Raw genomic sequence first — 16759 nt, 5'->3', positions numbered from 1 at the left:
ATGCTCCGCAACTAGCCCCCACCTGCCGCAAATACAGAGGGAAAAAAAGGCCTGGGCAGCAATGGAGACCCAGCACAGCCAAAATAAATTTGCAAAAATTTTTTAAAAAGACAATGCAGGGGCACGGGCTCCATCCCTCGTTGGGGAACAAAGATCTTCCATGCTGCAGAGCGTGGCCAAAAATAAAGATTAAAAGCAGGGGAAAAAAAGAAGAATAAAATATTAGTCCTGACACATTTATTTTGTATCTAAAAAATATGAAGAGATTTATGCTTGTCTAATACTTAATGTACTGACTGGCACTGCTGTCTCATTGGCTCCGTAAGTCAAATACATGGCATAAATGTGCTACAAACTGATTTCCTCTCCACGTATGATATGTACCACAGTTTATGTGCTACACAGAATGTCAGTGTGATTAATTTTTTAAATAAAATAATATCTTTAAAATGATAGTGGAGCCTTGTAATGAGTAAGGGCTGACCATTAAAATCTTTTTACCACAGAGTAGCCAGTTTATTGGTTTTCCTATAGAAAGAACTATCCAACTAAAAGCTGAATAATACTTATCTGTAAGTAACTTGAAAGTTCAGTTCAGTTGCTCAGTCATGTCTGACTTTTTGTGACCCTATGAATTGCAGCACGCCAGGCCTCCCTGTCCATCACAAACTCCTGGAGTTTACTCAAACTCATGCCCATCGAGTCGGTCATGCCATCCAGCCATCTCATCCTCTGTCACCCCCTTCTCCTCCTGCCCCCAATCTCTCCCAGCATGAGGGTCTTTTCCAGAGTCAACTCTTCGCATGAGGTGGCCAAAGTACTGGAGTTTCAGCTTCAGCATCAGTCTTTCCAATGAACACCCAGGACTGATCTCCTTCAGGATGGACTGGTTGGATCTCCTTGCAGTCCAAGGGACTCTCAAGAGTCTTCTCCAACACCACAGTTCAAAAGCATCAATTTTTCAGCACTCAGCTTTCTTCATGGTCCAACTCTCACATCCATACATGACCACTGGAAAAACCATAGCCTTGGCCAGACGGACCTTTGTTGGCAAAGTAATGTCTCTGCTTTTTAATATGCTATCTAGGTTGGTCATAACTTTCCTTCCAAGGAGTAAGCATCTTTTAATTTCATGGCTGCAGTCATCATCCGCAGTGATTTTGGAGCCCAAAAAAATAAAGTCTGACACTGTTTCCACTGTCTCCCCATCTATTTCCCATGAGGTGATGGGACCAGATGCTATGATCTTAGTTTTCTGAATGTTGAGCTTTAGGCCAACTTTTTCACTCTCCTCTTTCACTTTCATCAAAACGCTTTTTAGTTTTTCTTCACTCTCTGCCATAAGGGTGGTGTCATCTGCATATCTGAGGTTACTGATATTTCTCCTGGCAATCTTGACTCCAGCTTGTGATTTTTCCAGCCCAGCATTTCTCATGATGTACTCTGCATATAAGTTAAATAAACAGGGTAACAATATACAGCCTTGACATACTCCTTTTCCTATTTGGAACCAGTCTATTGTTCCATGTCCAGTTCTAACTGTTGCTTCCTGACCTACATACAGGTTTCTCAAGAGGCAGGTCAAGTGGTCTGGTATTCCCATTTCTTTCAGAATTTCCACAGTTTATTGTGATCCACACAGTCAAAGGCTTTGGCGTAGTCAATAAAGCAGAAATAGATGTTTTTCTGGAACTCTCTTGCTTTTTTGATGATCCAGCGGATATTGGCAATTTGATCTCTGGTTCCTCGGACTTTTCTAAAACCAGCTTGAACATCTGGAATTTCTCGGTTCACGTATTGCTGAAGCCTGGCTTGGAGAATTTTGAGCATTACTTTACTAGTGTGTGAGATGAGTGCAATTGTGCGGTAGTTTGAGCATTCTTTGGGATTGCCTTTCTTAGGGATTGGAATGAAAGCTGAACTTTTCCAGTCCTGTGGCTACTGCAGAGTTTTGCAAATTTGTTGGCATATTGAGTGCAGCACTTTCACAGCATCATCTTTCAGGATATGAGATAGCTCAACTGGAATTCCATCACCTCCACTAGCTTTGTTCATGGTGATGCTTTCTAAGGCCCACTTGACTTCACATTCCAGGATGTCTGGCTCTAGGTCAGTGATCACACCATTGTGATTATCTGGGTCGTGAAGATCTTTTTTGCACAGTTCTTCTGTGTATTCTTGCCACCTCTTCTTAATATCTTCTGCTTCTGTTAGGGCCATACCATTTCGCTCCTTTATCGAACCCATCTTTGCCTGAAATGTTCCCTTGATATCTCTAATTTTCTTGAAGAGATCTCTAGTCTTTCCCATTCTATTGTTTTCCTCTATTTCTTTGCATTGATCACTGAGGAAGGCTTTCTTATCTCTCCTGGCTATTCTTTGGAACTCTGCATTCAAATGGGAATATCTTTCCTTTTCTCCTTTGCTTTTCGCTTCTCTTCTTTTCACAGCTATTTGTAAGGCCTCCTCAGACAACCATTTTGCCTTTTTGCATTTCTTTTCCATGGGGATGGTCTTGATCCCTGTCTCCTGTACACTGTCACGAACCTCCGTCCATAGTTTATCAGGCTCTCTGTCTATCAGATCTAGTCCCTTAAGTCTATTTCTCACTTCCACTGTATATTCATAAGGGATTTGATTTAGGTCATACCTGAATGGTCTAGTGGTTTTCCCTACTTTCTTCAGTTTAAGTCTGAATTTGGCAATAAGGGGTTCATGATCTGAGCCACAGTCAGCTCCTGGTCTTGTTTTTGCTGACTGTATAGAGCTTCTCCATCTTTGGCTGCAAAGAATATAATCAATCTGATTTCGGTGTTGACCATCTGGTGATGTCCACGTGTAGAGTCTTCTCTTGTGTTGTTGGAAGAGGGTGTTTGCTATGACTAGTGCATACTCTTGGCAAAACTCTATTAGCCTTTGCCCTGCTTCATTCCGTACTCCAAGGCCAAATTTGCCTGTTACTCCAGGTGTTTCTTGACTTCCTACTTTTGCATTCCAGTCCCCTATAATGAAAAGGACATCTTTTTTGGGTGTTAGTTCTAAAAGGTCCTGTAGGTCTTCATAGAACCGTTCAACTTCAGCTTCTTCAGCATTACTGGTTGGGGCATAGGCTTGGATTACCATGATATTGAATGGTTTTGCCTTGGAAACAAACAGAGATCATTCTGTCATTTTTTAGATTGCATCCAAGTACTGCATTTCAGACTCTCTTGTTGACCATGATGGCCACTCCATTTCTTCTAAGGGATTCCTGCCCACAGTAGTAGATATAATGGTCATCTGAGTTAAATTCACCCATTCCAGTCCATTTTACATTCAAGGTCAGGAGAGGCGGCCTGAGAAGATACCCTCTTGTCTAAACTTGACAAGTGTGCCCAATATGCTAACCTTTTCTATGAACATAAGTAATGGTCAGATATATTTGAAAAAATAATGCTCAACCACTTTCTTCAAGGTAAGTGTGACATTTTTAATAATGAAGGAGAAAGTAACTGCTGTTTCCAAAGACACTTGGGCTAAGGAGAGAGCATTTTTAAAATAGACACTTGGAAATGTTCCACTGTTATGTAATTTTGTTGTTGAAAACAATTTAAATGTAAAACTCTTAATATCTGCACACAAAAACTTGGAAATTGAATTTTTTTGGACTGTTTTTTGAAAATCTTCTGTAAAGATCTTCTTTTTAATCTTGCTTTAAAAAAAAGTAGTTTCAATGGGTTTTTAATCCATTTCTTAAAAAATATGAAAATGCAATAACTTCTGATTGGCTTATAAGAAGGGCTGACTGATATTGGGGATTACATATATTGGGGATGATATATGTCAGCTAGCTGAATTTCAACAAAACCCTTCTCATAATTGGGTTTGAAAAATTAGCAGCATGATTTAGCAGGCACAGCTAATGGTGCACTTCTTCCATCTCCCTGTACTTATTTTTGTGAGAAAGCTCCTTCAGCTAAAATAGCCATTAGGACCAACATGGAAATAAACTGAACTTAGAACCAGACCTCTGAGCCACTGTATCACAAGATATTAAAATAAGATTTGTTTAACCGACAAGAAATTGTCAACCAAATTGCTGTCACCAAAAAGGGCAAGGAAGTTGATCTATCGATAAATAGAATAAAATAATAGGAAAGCTATTATTTAATCTCTTAATCTAATCATTATTAATTTCTATTTTAAATTCTACAAAGTACACATTACAGTAGAGTATTTATACATAATTAATAATTATGTTATTATCATATATTAGAATGTTAAAAAAAATTAGGGATGCATAATCAAAAAGAAATATGGAAATCACTGCTTTAGTACAACTAGACCCTCAAGTACATCATACCTCAAGTTCCTCTTTATTTCAGTCATCTTTGTAAGTTCAAGTCCCTCCATCTTCCATTACAACCTGCTCTTCCATACCTACACTGCTCTGTTATCTGCTAACGTGACTGAATCCCACTCCCGTCTCAGCCTTTCCACTCTGCCAAGAAGTTTGAGTCTGAATGAAAAAGTTTCTTGTGGTAGCTAATTGACATTGATGGCTACTGCTACCAATAGATCACAAATCCTGGCATTGACATCATTGTAAGACTCCTCTCCTGAATCTGGACTGGCCCCATGACTCACTCACTTTAATCAACAGGACGTGGTAGAAATGATGATGTGCCGGTTCTGGGAATAAACCTTAAGGTCTGCAAGAGTCCACTTTTGTGCTTTAGGAAAGCCTAAGCTGCCAGGTTAGATGTCTAGCTATACTCCTGGTAAGTTCATGTGAAGAGGGAGAGACCCTGAGATGAAAAGGAAGAGTGACAGACAGACAGGCATTGGCATCCCAACTGAGCCCAGCTTTCCTGTCTTCTCCACTAAGACACCAGATATGTGAATCAGCGAATTGGATTTTCCAGACCAATCATAGCTCCTAATGGTTTCAGCCCCATATGACATCATGTGAATCAGAAGAATCACCCAGCTGAGCCCAATCAACCTAAAGTATCTTGAGAGATAATAAAATTGCTGTTTTAAGCCATTGAGTTTGTCATGGTTTATTAAGCAGCAATTGATAACAAAACCCTGTTACTTTCTCAATCTTATGGAAATTTTCACTTCCATCTTTTAACTGAGAACTAACCTTCTAGTTCAGAGAAGGCAATGGCACCCCACTCCAGTACTCTTGCCTAGAAAATCCCTAGAAAATGGACAGAGGAGCCTGGTAGGCTGCAGTCCATGAGGTTGCTAAGAGTTGGACACAAATGAGTGACTTCACTTTCACTTTCATGCCCTGGAGAAGGAAATGGCAACCCACTCCAGTGTTCTTGCCTGGAGAATCCAAAGGACGGGAGAGCCTGGTGGGCTGCCGTCTATGGGGTCGCACAGAGTCGGACACGACTGAAGCGACTTAGCAGCAGCAGTAGCAGCAAACTCCTAGTTGAGGACACTTTACCCTACAGGCCTCTCGAGTGACATCTGCTTTTCCCCTCACCCTCCACCTACCGCAGAGCCAATAGATAGAGGAGGTGTTTTCCTCACTCCCCACTGTCCTCCTGCAGGAACCTCTGCTCTCTGAAGCCATGACATCTGGCTATATCCCTCTCTAAATCACTTTGCTGCCATCTGCTGATGTCTTGGCTGTTCTTCTTTATTAGTAGATGACCTAGCCCCTGGCTCACACTGCACTCCTATATTTGTTAGGATGCTCTGTGATTTCACCCTGCATGTAGATGATCCAGCCTAGAACTTTCCTCAATTCCTTGACCTCTTAACTTTTCCTCTACTCCTCTTCAGCCACTTGTTCCCATGGTCACACCTAGAACTTGTAAACTGAATTACCTCTGAAATATAAATTTCAAATTTTATCCTTTTAGCTCACAGATGCTATTAACTGTACCACAACAGTTCTTTGACCATATCAGAGTATAGTAAAGAATGAAATGTCGAAGAAAATAACCAAATTGATACATTATACTTTTCATAGGTAATTACACCTTAAATGAGCTTTAAGCACTGCCCAGTGATAGAACTTTGTTTCTACATTAAGTTTGCATTCATAATTTTGGACACAACTACTTTATGATGTCTCTTCTCTTTTCAAATCTCTTATCTGCCCTACTTCTTCCCTTTTCCTCCATTAATGATGTCCCTCATGCTTCATAAATGAAACGGAAGTTATTCAGTGGGGACTCTTCATCTTCCTGTCATCAAATATACCAGTCTACCTGTATCTGTATCATTACTCCTCTTATAGAGATTCACTTCAAGTGTCCATATCTCGGGCCCATTACCCAATTAGACTCTGGGTACCATTCCGTCTCACCTTTCCAAAGGTTTTGTACTCCATGTATTCTGTCTACTTTGCTCCATCAGTGGACCATTCACTTCTGTGTAAAAACAAAAAATCTTCCAAATCCCTTATCTCCCTTATTATGCCACTTCTCTGCTTACCTCCACAGTAAAATTTCCTTTAAAAATGTACACAAGCAGGACTTCCCTGGTAGTCCAGTCGTTAAGAATCTGCCTTTCAAAGCAGGGCATGTGAATTCAATCCCTGGTCAGGGAACTAAGATCCCACATACCTCAGAGCCCCACGTGCCACAACCAGAGAGTCTATGTGCTTCAACAAAAGTTCCTACGAAACACAACAAAGGTCCCCAGTGAAGATCCTGTGTGCTGCAACTAAGACCCAACAACTAACCCTAATGTTAACCCTAACACAGCCAAAATGAATAAATAAATACATTTTTAAGAATGTACACAAGCAACCACCTATCTGTCATTTCTTCTTCAAATTCTAAATCTGGTTTTACTTCCCAGTGTTCACAATTGTTGTTGTTGTTTAATTGCTAGGTTGTGTTCGACTCTTTGTGACCCCATGAACCATAGCCCACCAGGCTCCTCTGTCCATGGGATTTCCCAGGCAAGAATACTGAAGTGGGTTGCCATTTCCTACTCCAGGGTATCTTCCTGACCCAAGGATCAAACCTGTGTCTCTTGCACTGGCAGGCAGATTCATTACCACTGAGCCACCTGGGAAGCCAAAAGTTACTCTTGCAGAATCAGTAACACTTTTCCTTGCCAAATCCAAGGAATATAATTCTGTTGCTGTCTTATTTCTTTTCCAGTTTTTCCCAATTGAATACATGGCTCCATCATCCACCCAGTCATTTAAAAGTGATGTCCCAGTCTCAATTACTTAGCCTTAAGTCCTCCTTGACTGTCTCCCCTAAATCTAATTCATCAGCAAGCATAGCCTTTCTACCTCCAGACTGTTAATCCTCTTACTTTCCTCCTCTGCTGCCTTGATGTAAGCCACACCATCTCTCAAATCATCTAGGAGGCAGTAGCTCTTCCTGCTAGATGCTCTCCTTATTTCCACTTGTCTCCACAGCAGGCAAAGTAATTTTTCCAAATTGTATATCAGTCTGTAACTCTGCTACTAAAAACTTTTCTTTGCTTGTTGTTTTTATTTAGAGTGAAATTCAAACTCTGTATCATGGCCTGAAGTATCCATCTGATAGAACTGTAAGGGTAATATTAATTCTTCCCCTCTCCTCTATACATTCCAAAGAAAGGAGAAAACTTTCTCTCTGCAGGAAGAAAGTGAAAATAGTCCCATTCTCTCTCAGCAACTGCACCCTCCCTCACTTCCATCCCTTAGCACTCCTTCCCTGGAAATTATTAGTATCTCACTGGTGATATGGCAGTGGGAACTGAGAATGTGTGTCTCAGAGACTTCTTAGGTTCTTTCTTTCAGAATAGCTTAATTCTCCTCTGCCCTTTAGCAACCAGCTTGCCCCTGGAAGGAAAACCTGCAGTTCACTTCTGCTAGGGACAATAGGGGAGGGATATTTTTTCAGGGTGATGGCAGTGGGAGGAGTATTAAGAAGTCTATTTGACTGATTCTCCAGTCAGCAGAATTAGTAATATAGCTGCTATTTTGACTTCTATCTAATCCTGACTCCTGAGTCCTATATTCCCCTTGTTTTTAACTTCTGGAATAACACATGGTTTGTTTTTTTTTTCCATCCATTAAAGCCCTAAATGCTATATTACTGGACTTTGTCTACCTCTGCAACTTCATTTTTGCCACTCTGTCCTACTTACTAGGCTTCAGTTATTCTGGCTGTCTTTTGTTTCCTAAAACACAGCCACAATTTTTCTGCCTCAGTATTTTTGCACTTGTAGCTCCCTGTGCCCAAGGAGTTCCTCCTCTGGCTTTTCACATGATCTGCCTCTTACCTTCAGGCCTCAGATTAGTTATCATGTTCTAAGAGTGGCCTTCCCACACAGCATCATGTAAGTTACTTCCCCACTGTCATTTTTGTCTGCCCTAGCTTCTTATCTGCTTCTCTTATAGTACTCATCCAGTCCGATCCCCACCCACCTTTTTTCAGACTGCAGGATCTTAGTTCCCCCAGCAGGGATTGAATATGGGCCTCAGCAGTGAAAGCAGAGTCCTAACCTCTGGACAGCCAGGAAATTCTCTGTATTTATCCCATCTTTCTGTTCTGTTTATTTGCTTGTTTCTTCTCCTCACTAAAATCTGCTCAATGAAGGAACAAGTCTTCATTGTTCACTGTTGTATCCAAAAACCTTAGCTCATAGTAGGCTAGTGTTAAGTATTGAATATTTGTTGAATCAATGAATGATTGCATGGAAATAGCAATTCAGAATTAATAACCTGGTTTGCTGACTTGATAATTATAAAGTGTAAATTCTAATTAATTTCCATATGAATTTTTCATAGTCCTATCATTGTTTTGAAACCAGAAATTGGTTTATTTACCATATAAACCTGGTTCACACGCTGATTCCTTCAAGAATATGTCAGTTTATTGAAAATGTACACATAAAGAGCTATTACTAGAGTCTATGAAGGGAAAAAGGACATGAAAAAGGAGATCTGGATAGTGGATCTAGAAAGACAAGTATTATACCCATGAAATGATTAAAACTCAGATATAAAATAAAAGTTAAAGTGTCTTTTAGCACAATTAAAGAAATAGTTAATAAATTTATCATGTACATTCACATATATATATCACTTATGTATCATATATACATATAGGTTTTTACTAATTGTCATACATTTAATATGACAAAATAAATTTAATATGTACTACCAAGGTAGGCAGAATAATGTCCCTTCACCTGCAAGATGTCCATGTTCAAGTTCCTGGAATCTGTCAATCACTTAGAGATTATCATACTAAATGAAGTAAGTCAGTCAGAGAAAGACAACTATCATATGATAACACTTATATATGGAATCTTATAAAAATGGAACAAATTTTTTTTTACTTACTTAAAAAACAGAAACAGACTCACAGACATATAAAATAAACTTATGGCTACCAAAGGAGAAAACAGGGGGAGGGATAAATTAGGAGTTTGGGATTAACAGATACACACTACTTTATATGAATATAAAATAGATAAACAACAAACACCTACTGTATAGCACAGGAAACTATATTCAATATCTTGTAATAACCTATAATGGAAAAGAATGTGAAAAAGAACATATGCACATACATACATACATATATTTACATATACAATTGAATCACTTGCTGGATACCTGTAACAAATACAACATTGTAAATCAACTATATTGCAATAAAAAATAAGAAATATATTACCTTACATGGCAGTAGGGACTTTGCGGGTATGATTCAATGAAGGATCATGAGATGGGAAGATTATCTTGGGTTATTTTAGTGGGTCCACAATAATCACGAGGGCCCTTCTAAGGGAAAGAAATAGGCAGGTGAGTGAGAGGAGGAGATGTGATGGCAGACTGCAAGGAGCACACTAGCTAAGGAATGTAGGCAGTCTTGAAAAGCTGAAAAAGGCAAGGAAATTTCCTCCAGAGCCTCCAGAAGGTGGCTCAGATGGTAAGGAATCTGCTTGCAGTGCAGGAGACCTGGGTTCAATCCTGGGTCAGGAGGATCCCCTGGAGAAGTGAATGGCTACCCACTCCAGTATTCTTGCCTGGAGAATCCCATGGACAGAGGAGCCTGTCCATGGGGTCACAAAAGAGTCAGACACGACTGAGCAACTAACAAAGAGCCTCCAGAAAGGAAGGAAGCAATCCCTGATGACACCTTGATTTTAGCCCAGTGAACTCCATTTTGGATTTCTGACCTCCAGAACTGTAAGATAATAAATTTGTGTTATTTTAAGCCAATAATTTTGTGGGTAATTTGTTACAGCAGTCATGGGAAACAAATATAAGTACATTAAGCAAACTTCATTCAGTCTTTAATACTTCAGAATCTTGCCCCTCAGGATCGTCATTATGAGAATCAATTATCAGTGAACTGCAGGTAAACAGACATGCTGGTTAATGAGGCATTTCTATTCAGAAGTCTGAATAAGCTAGTTTTTGTTGAAGAAGTTTTATAAGCACTAAGAACTTAATCAGGGTTGGATGAGATTAAATTAGAATGTGTCTCCTTAAGGAAATCTTTAGGTGAATTTTAAAGTAGATAAAAGAGGACCCCTGAAAAGGACATGGAGGAGATTTCAAGAGGATCTGGAAAAATCCTACGTGGGGAAAATGGGCAATTATTGGTGATTTGGGCTACACAAAAGTATATGAAGATAGTAAGATAATCTAGTCAGAACACCTCTTTTGAATTTTACTTTTATCTAACACACCACTCTTTAAGTGCTTACATATGTTTCACAAGAGGAATGGATGGTTATGAGCCTATTGGCATAGATTATCAGATTAGCTTCCATTAACTCTGAAAAGAAAATCATTCTTAATTAGAAACAGAAGCAGATAGTTAACCTTGCCAGTGTGGAGAAGTAAGATAAAATACAGGTGTTTGTTCTTCATGTAGTATTATAGTGGAGGTGAGGTTTGGGTTGAGAAAACAGGTTATATGCGGTAATGCAATGAAAGGGAGGGAGCATGAACTTTGAGATTAAACAGACTTGGTTCAAATTCCAGCTCTACTTTTTATTGGTCCTGTGACCTTAGTCAAATTAATTAAAATATCTTGTTTCTCCATTTCCTTATCTGTAAAATATCTAATTCATGTGGTTAATATTAGATGTTAGTGTTACATGAGACTTTTTGAGAACATCCCAAGATTCTCAAGAGCATCAGACTAATTTGAATTACTTCCCAGTTTTGCCTTAGGCCAGCACAGGTAGGAGCAATGGAATGTTTTCAGAGTTGGAGGATTTTTCTAGGAAGTTTGTGAGGATATGTACGTGTGTGTGGATGGGGTGGAGCATGGAGATAATTTTAGGTAGTAGAACTGAATGCCTCCATCAGAACTGAGCACCATGAGAAAAATATTCCTTAAATCTGAAAGACAGTTCATGTTTTCTTCCTTTGACAGATCTATTATAATTCACAGTTTTTAAAAAGAATGAATTTGAGAGTCAGAGATACAGTGAACTCTGTCCCAAAAGGCAAAGTTAACTGCCACAGAGATGGTTAGAGGTAGACTCAGTTCAGTTCAGTTCAGTCACTCAGTTGTGTCCGACTCTGCGACCCCACGAATCGCAGCATGCCAGGCCTCCCTGTCCATCACAAACTCCCGGAGTTTACTCAAACTCATGCCCATCCAGTCGGTGATGCCATCCAGCCACCTCATCCTCTGTCGTCCCCTTCTCCTCCTGCCTCCAATCCCTCCCAGCATCAAGGTCTTTTCCAATGAGTCAACTGTTTGCATAAGGTGGCCAAAGTATTGGAGTTTCAGCTTCAGCATCAGTCCTTCCAATGAACACCCAGGACTGATCTCCTTCAGGATGGACTGGTTGGATCTCCTTGCAGTCCAAGGGACTCTCAAGAGTCTTCTCTAACACCCCAGAGGTAGACTAGGACTCAGCATTCTTGTTTCTCGAACTCTCTGCCTCTTTGGTAACATACTCAACCATAAGATCTCTCAGATCTCAGTGTTCTCAAGCCACCTATTCATTTTACTTTGGCGCAACTTTCTCATTATTATGAAACATGGAAGATAAAATGAAGTGAGAATTCAGTAAGGAGACTGTAAGCTGAGATGTCATTTTTCTGAACTGATTTCTCACTAACAACTGTTTAAGGACTGAATTAAATTTGAAGTTTACAGGAAGAAAAGGAAACATAGGTTATCCATACTTATCACATGGTCTAAAAACATACAAATGTACCAAATTCCTGCATGTCATAATAAGAATCCTAGACGCATAGCAAACTTCTAACCCCCTTTTTAATGCAACAAAATGGTAAAGGCAACTGAAATGAAAATAAACCAAATATTATTTCAAGACTAACTGAACCTATATCCTAAAGGTAGCTTTATTAAATATTGATAAATAAAATATTATAGTAATACAGAGATTCTGTCTTTTAAATTCATAAGGTTCAGAGAAGTAGAGCCAAAAAAATTATTTTAGAAACAAGGAAACTTGCTTCAAATAAAATTTTATAATATAGCATTTTTTAATCTGTTGAGGTCACCCAAAATCGAAGGTATTTTCCCTCAGCATTTTTAATCTACATATTATTGCAGTGGGGGTTTGAGTCGGAGAGGCTTAAATTTGACTTCTGCTTATTTTATTTATTAGTTGTCGATTCTAAGTTCAATTATTTAACCTCTCTCAACATGTTTCATCATTTGTAAAACTGAGATATTAATAATACCTTACCCTTAGTACTGTTGTATTATTTAAAATAAACAATCCTAAACAAATCTAATGTTTAGATTAGATTAAACCTTTACCACCAAACCTATACTGCTTCCTTAGTATTTCTCAAGACTATCCTTTACTCCCTGTCCCTACTGCTTCTATTTTAGTTTAGGTCACATCTGGAATATTGCACTAGGCTCCCACCCTCTAGCCTAGACCTCATTCTTAGACATTTTCCACTTTGCAGCTACTCAAATATAAATTTCACTATGTCATTTTCAAACTTCAAACCCTCCCTACTGCCCTCAGGTTAATGCCCTCAGGATTATACCCTCAGCCATCAAGGCCCTGTAAGAACTCACCCCTCTTTCTTGTCCAATTTTATTTCATGACCTTCTCCCGTTCCCCACGTCTGTGCATATCTCGCTCTAGCCATGAACTGCTTACAGGTTCCTCAAAGATTCAAATTCTCGTCTCCTTGTCCATGTACATAAAATAAAGCCTTTTGATTCCTTGACCTGTTTCTCCTTCAGGTCTCTGCTTGATGGCATCTTTTAAAGGAATCTCTCCACAATAGGGTTAAACGTCCTACCTATATCCTCCCACACTACCCCTTCCAGTTTCTTATAGCTCTGGACTCCACTTGCCTGTCTCTGCCACTGCGCTCCTGGAGGGCCAAAACTCTCATTCCCTGCTGTGTACCTAACTCATAGACAGACTGTCACATACTCTGGTTAAGTATTGCTTTCTTTAATCTACTACTTCTTCTCTGGCCCCTATATTGTTATCACTACGTTCCATTTCTCGGAAACTTTCAGTGGCTCTTATTTCTTACCTTATCAAGTTCAAATTCCTTCACTTGGCTATTTTAGGCCCTCACAATCGGTCCCTCTTACTACAATTTCAATCTTATTTCTCAGTATGCCCTAACATGATCTTTTTTATGGTCTAATGAACATGACATATGTGTGCCCTAGCTCATACTGTTTCTCTCTCAGGATAGATTCCTTTCTTCCAATAATATCTTCAAATATCCATTCACATCCTTATGGAGCAAGCTTTGACTTCTTTGACTAGATTTCTTTATATGTTGATACAGACTTAGGCAATTTTCTAATAGGAAGAAACTTCAAAAAGTTGACTGTTCCTACTCTAGTTTTGCATACTGCATACATATATCTATCTCTGAGAGCACCTAACAGAATGCTGAGCTCAGAAGAGATGCTCAAAAACTGGTTGAAAGCATTTTGTTCCATCTAATATATATATAAATATACATATATATATTATTGGCTTCCCAGGTAGCTCAGTGGTAAAGAACCCCCCTACCTAATGCAAGAGACATAAGAGATGCAGGTTTGATCCCTGGGTCCAGAAGATCCCCTGGAGGAGGAAATGGCAACCCACTCCAGTATTCTTGCCTGGAGAATCCCATGGACAGAGGAGCCTGGCGGGCTACAGTCCATAGGGTCGCAAAGAGTCGGACACAACTGAAGCAGGCAGGCACATATATATATTATATATTATATAAATATAATTTATATATTATATATATTTGTATAAATATAATATAATGTATATAAATATACATGTGTATACACACATACAATATACATAACAATATTATATATTTATATATAATATATATTATATACATATAAAAATGCATATATGTATGTATATATACATATATGTGTATATAATTATAAATATATATAATTGCATATAATTTCTATCATATAAATTAGTATTATATAAAATTATATATTATATAAATATATACAGACACATATATGTGTATATATATACACACATACAATCTAGGCTTATGATTGTTTGCATAGGTAGACATTGATAATTTTAAGTGACAGACTATGAAAAAAGAAAATTCATCAGATGTAGAAAACAGTCTTGAACTGCAAGGAGATGTAGAAAATGGTCTCGGACTTCAAGGAGATCAAGCCAGTCAATCCTAAAGGAAATCAGTCCTGAATATTCATTGGAAGGACTGATGCTAAAGCTGAAACTCCAATACTTTGGCCACCTGATGCAAAGAACTGACTCATTGGAAAAGACTCTGATGCTGGGAAAGATTGAAGGCGGGAGGAGAAGTGGACGACAGAGGATGAGATGGTTGGATGGCATCACCAATTCGATGGACATGAGTTTGAGCAAGCTCCAGGAGTTGGTGTTGGATAGGGAAGCCTGGCATGCTGCAGTCCATGGCATCACAAAGAGCCGGACACAACTGAGCGAGTGATCTGAACTGAGAAAATGGTTAATAGATTAAGTAAATGAGAGGAGAGGGGAATAGGGTTACAGTAAGCTAGGATTGACATTTCAGTTGGTCAACCTGGATGAGCTTAACCTCACTGCGGCCTTTTAAAACTAGAGTTTAGGCAGGAGACTGTTCACTGCTAAATCATTTTATTTTTCATCACTGCACAGTTTAGTTAACCACTCCAGTGAAATTCCCTTAAATGTTACTCAGAGCATCATGGTGAAGAAGCAGCAATCAGTTCCCTATTATTCTTTTAAAGAACATTCTCTCTCTTTTCCTACTTCTTCTTGCTCTGTCCCTCCCAGTACATTTTCTTTAGAGAATCTACATCAACTTCTAACCTCTTGAAGTTTTCATGGATCAATAAGGTAAGCTTTGTTATAAACCCTGTCAAAATACAGTGCTCTGACCCTTTCTAATAAACATTTTTCTTGATATTTCTTCTCACCTGCCCCCATCCCAATAATAATTAGCTACCCAAATAAATCTGTGACACTTCGTAAATATATAGATATTTCTAGATAGAATTTCTTCCTTTATTTTGTAGTAGGCATAATCAAATCCTGAGCATTGCTTTACCTGGAACATGAGAACTAGTAGATTTATTCTGGAAAACTATTTTGACATCAGAATAATATTTATGGGATTAATGACTGGAAGCTTCATCAAAGCAATTTTTCTAATGTGTAAGTTTTTTGAAAGCAGGGACTATAGTTTATTTTTTATCCCTAACGCCTATTATAGTGCCTGATACATAGTTGGCATTCAGTGTCTCTATTAACTGAATGAGTGAATGAATTAGTACAAAAACTAGTCCCTACCATTTAGAAGACTCATACTTTAAGAAAGAAGCAACACAGATAGCAGCTGTCATCATCATCATCATCAATATTTATTGAATAACTTATTTTACTTGGTCAAGTGCTGGAGTTTATAAAAAGAATAATAATACCATTCTTACTCAACTTTAAGACAAAAGCTCTGAGAGCATGAAAAGACTATCATTTATAATACAGATTTTTATTGAGCACTTTCTGTATGCTAGCATCGTTCTGGCACTGAGAATATAATGGCAAATAAGACAGACAAAAATCCCTGTCCTTGAGGAGCTTAAATTTAGATGGGAGTGACAGCTCATAAACAAAATATATATTATTTTAGTGGTAAGTGGATAGGAAAAAATATGGAAGTGGAGCTAGTGTTGAAAGTTTAGATGGAATGGCTAGGGAAGGCCTCATGTAGATAACATTTGAATAAAATGATAAAGAAAGTAAGGACATGAGAAAAATGTTACTTTCATATGAGAGGAGAAGATGAGGAAGGGGAGCTAGTGTGAGTGTGAAAGAGGTAGGTGTTATACCAGCCCACATCTGCATGTAGCAGTCAGTATTGGGTCTCATGGGGGCTTCCCCTGCGGCTCAGTGGTAAAGAACCTGCATGCAATGCAGAAGATTTGCAGGAGATGCAGGTTCAATCCCTGGGTTGGGAAGATCCCCTGGAGAAAGTAATGGTAAGTTGCTCCAGTATTCTTGACCCGAAAAATTCCGTGGAGAGAGGAGTCTGGCGCGCTGCCATCCATGGGGTCGCAGAGTCAGACATGACTCAACAGCAGCAGCAGCTGTCACCCAGCAGTGCACTGGGCCTCACTGTATGCAATACGCAGGGACAGCCCAACGGCTTTAACTCGTGGGGTGCTGAGGGGATGGTTTGTGGATTCAAGCAGAACAAGGGAGGCACTTAAACTAGTGTCAGGTGGGTGATCACAAAACTGCTTCAGCTGCTTTTGCAGGTTTCAATCTATGCATCCACACAAAAGATAGAAGATGTTCTTAGAAATTACTGTAATATATA

Source organism: Cervus elaphus, chromosome 17 (genome assembly GCF_910594005.1).
Source record: "Cervus elaphus chromosome 17, mCerEla1.1, whole genome shotgun sequence".
NCBI lineage: Eukaryota > Metazoa > Chordata > Mammalia > Artiodactyla > Cervidae > Cervus > Cervus elaphus.
Note: the sequence above shows the minus strand (reverse complement) of the source record.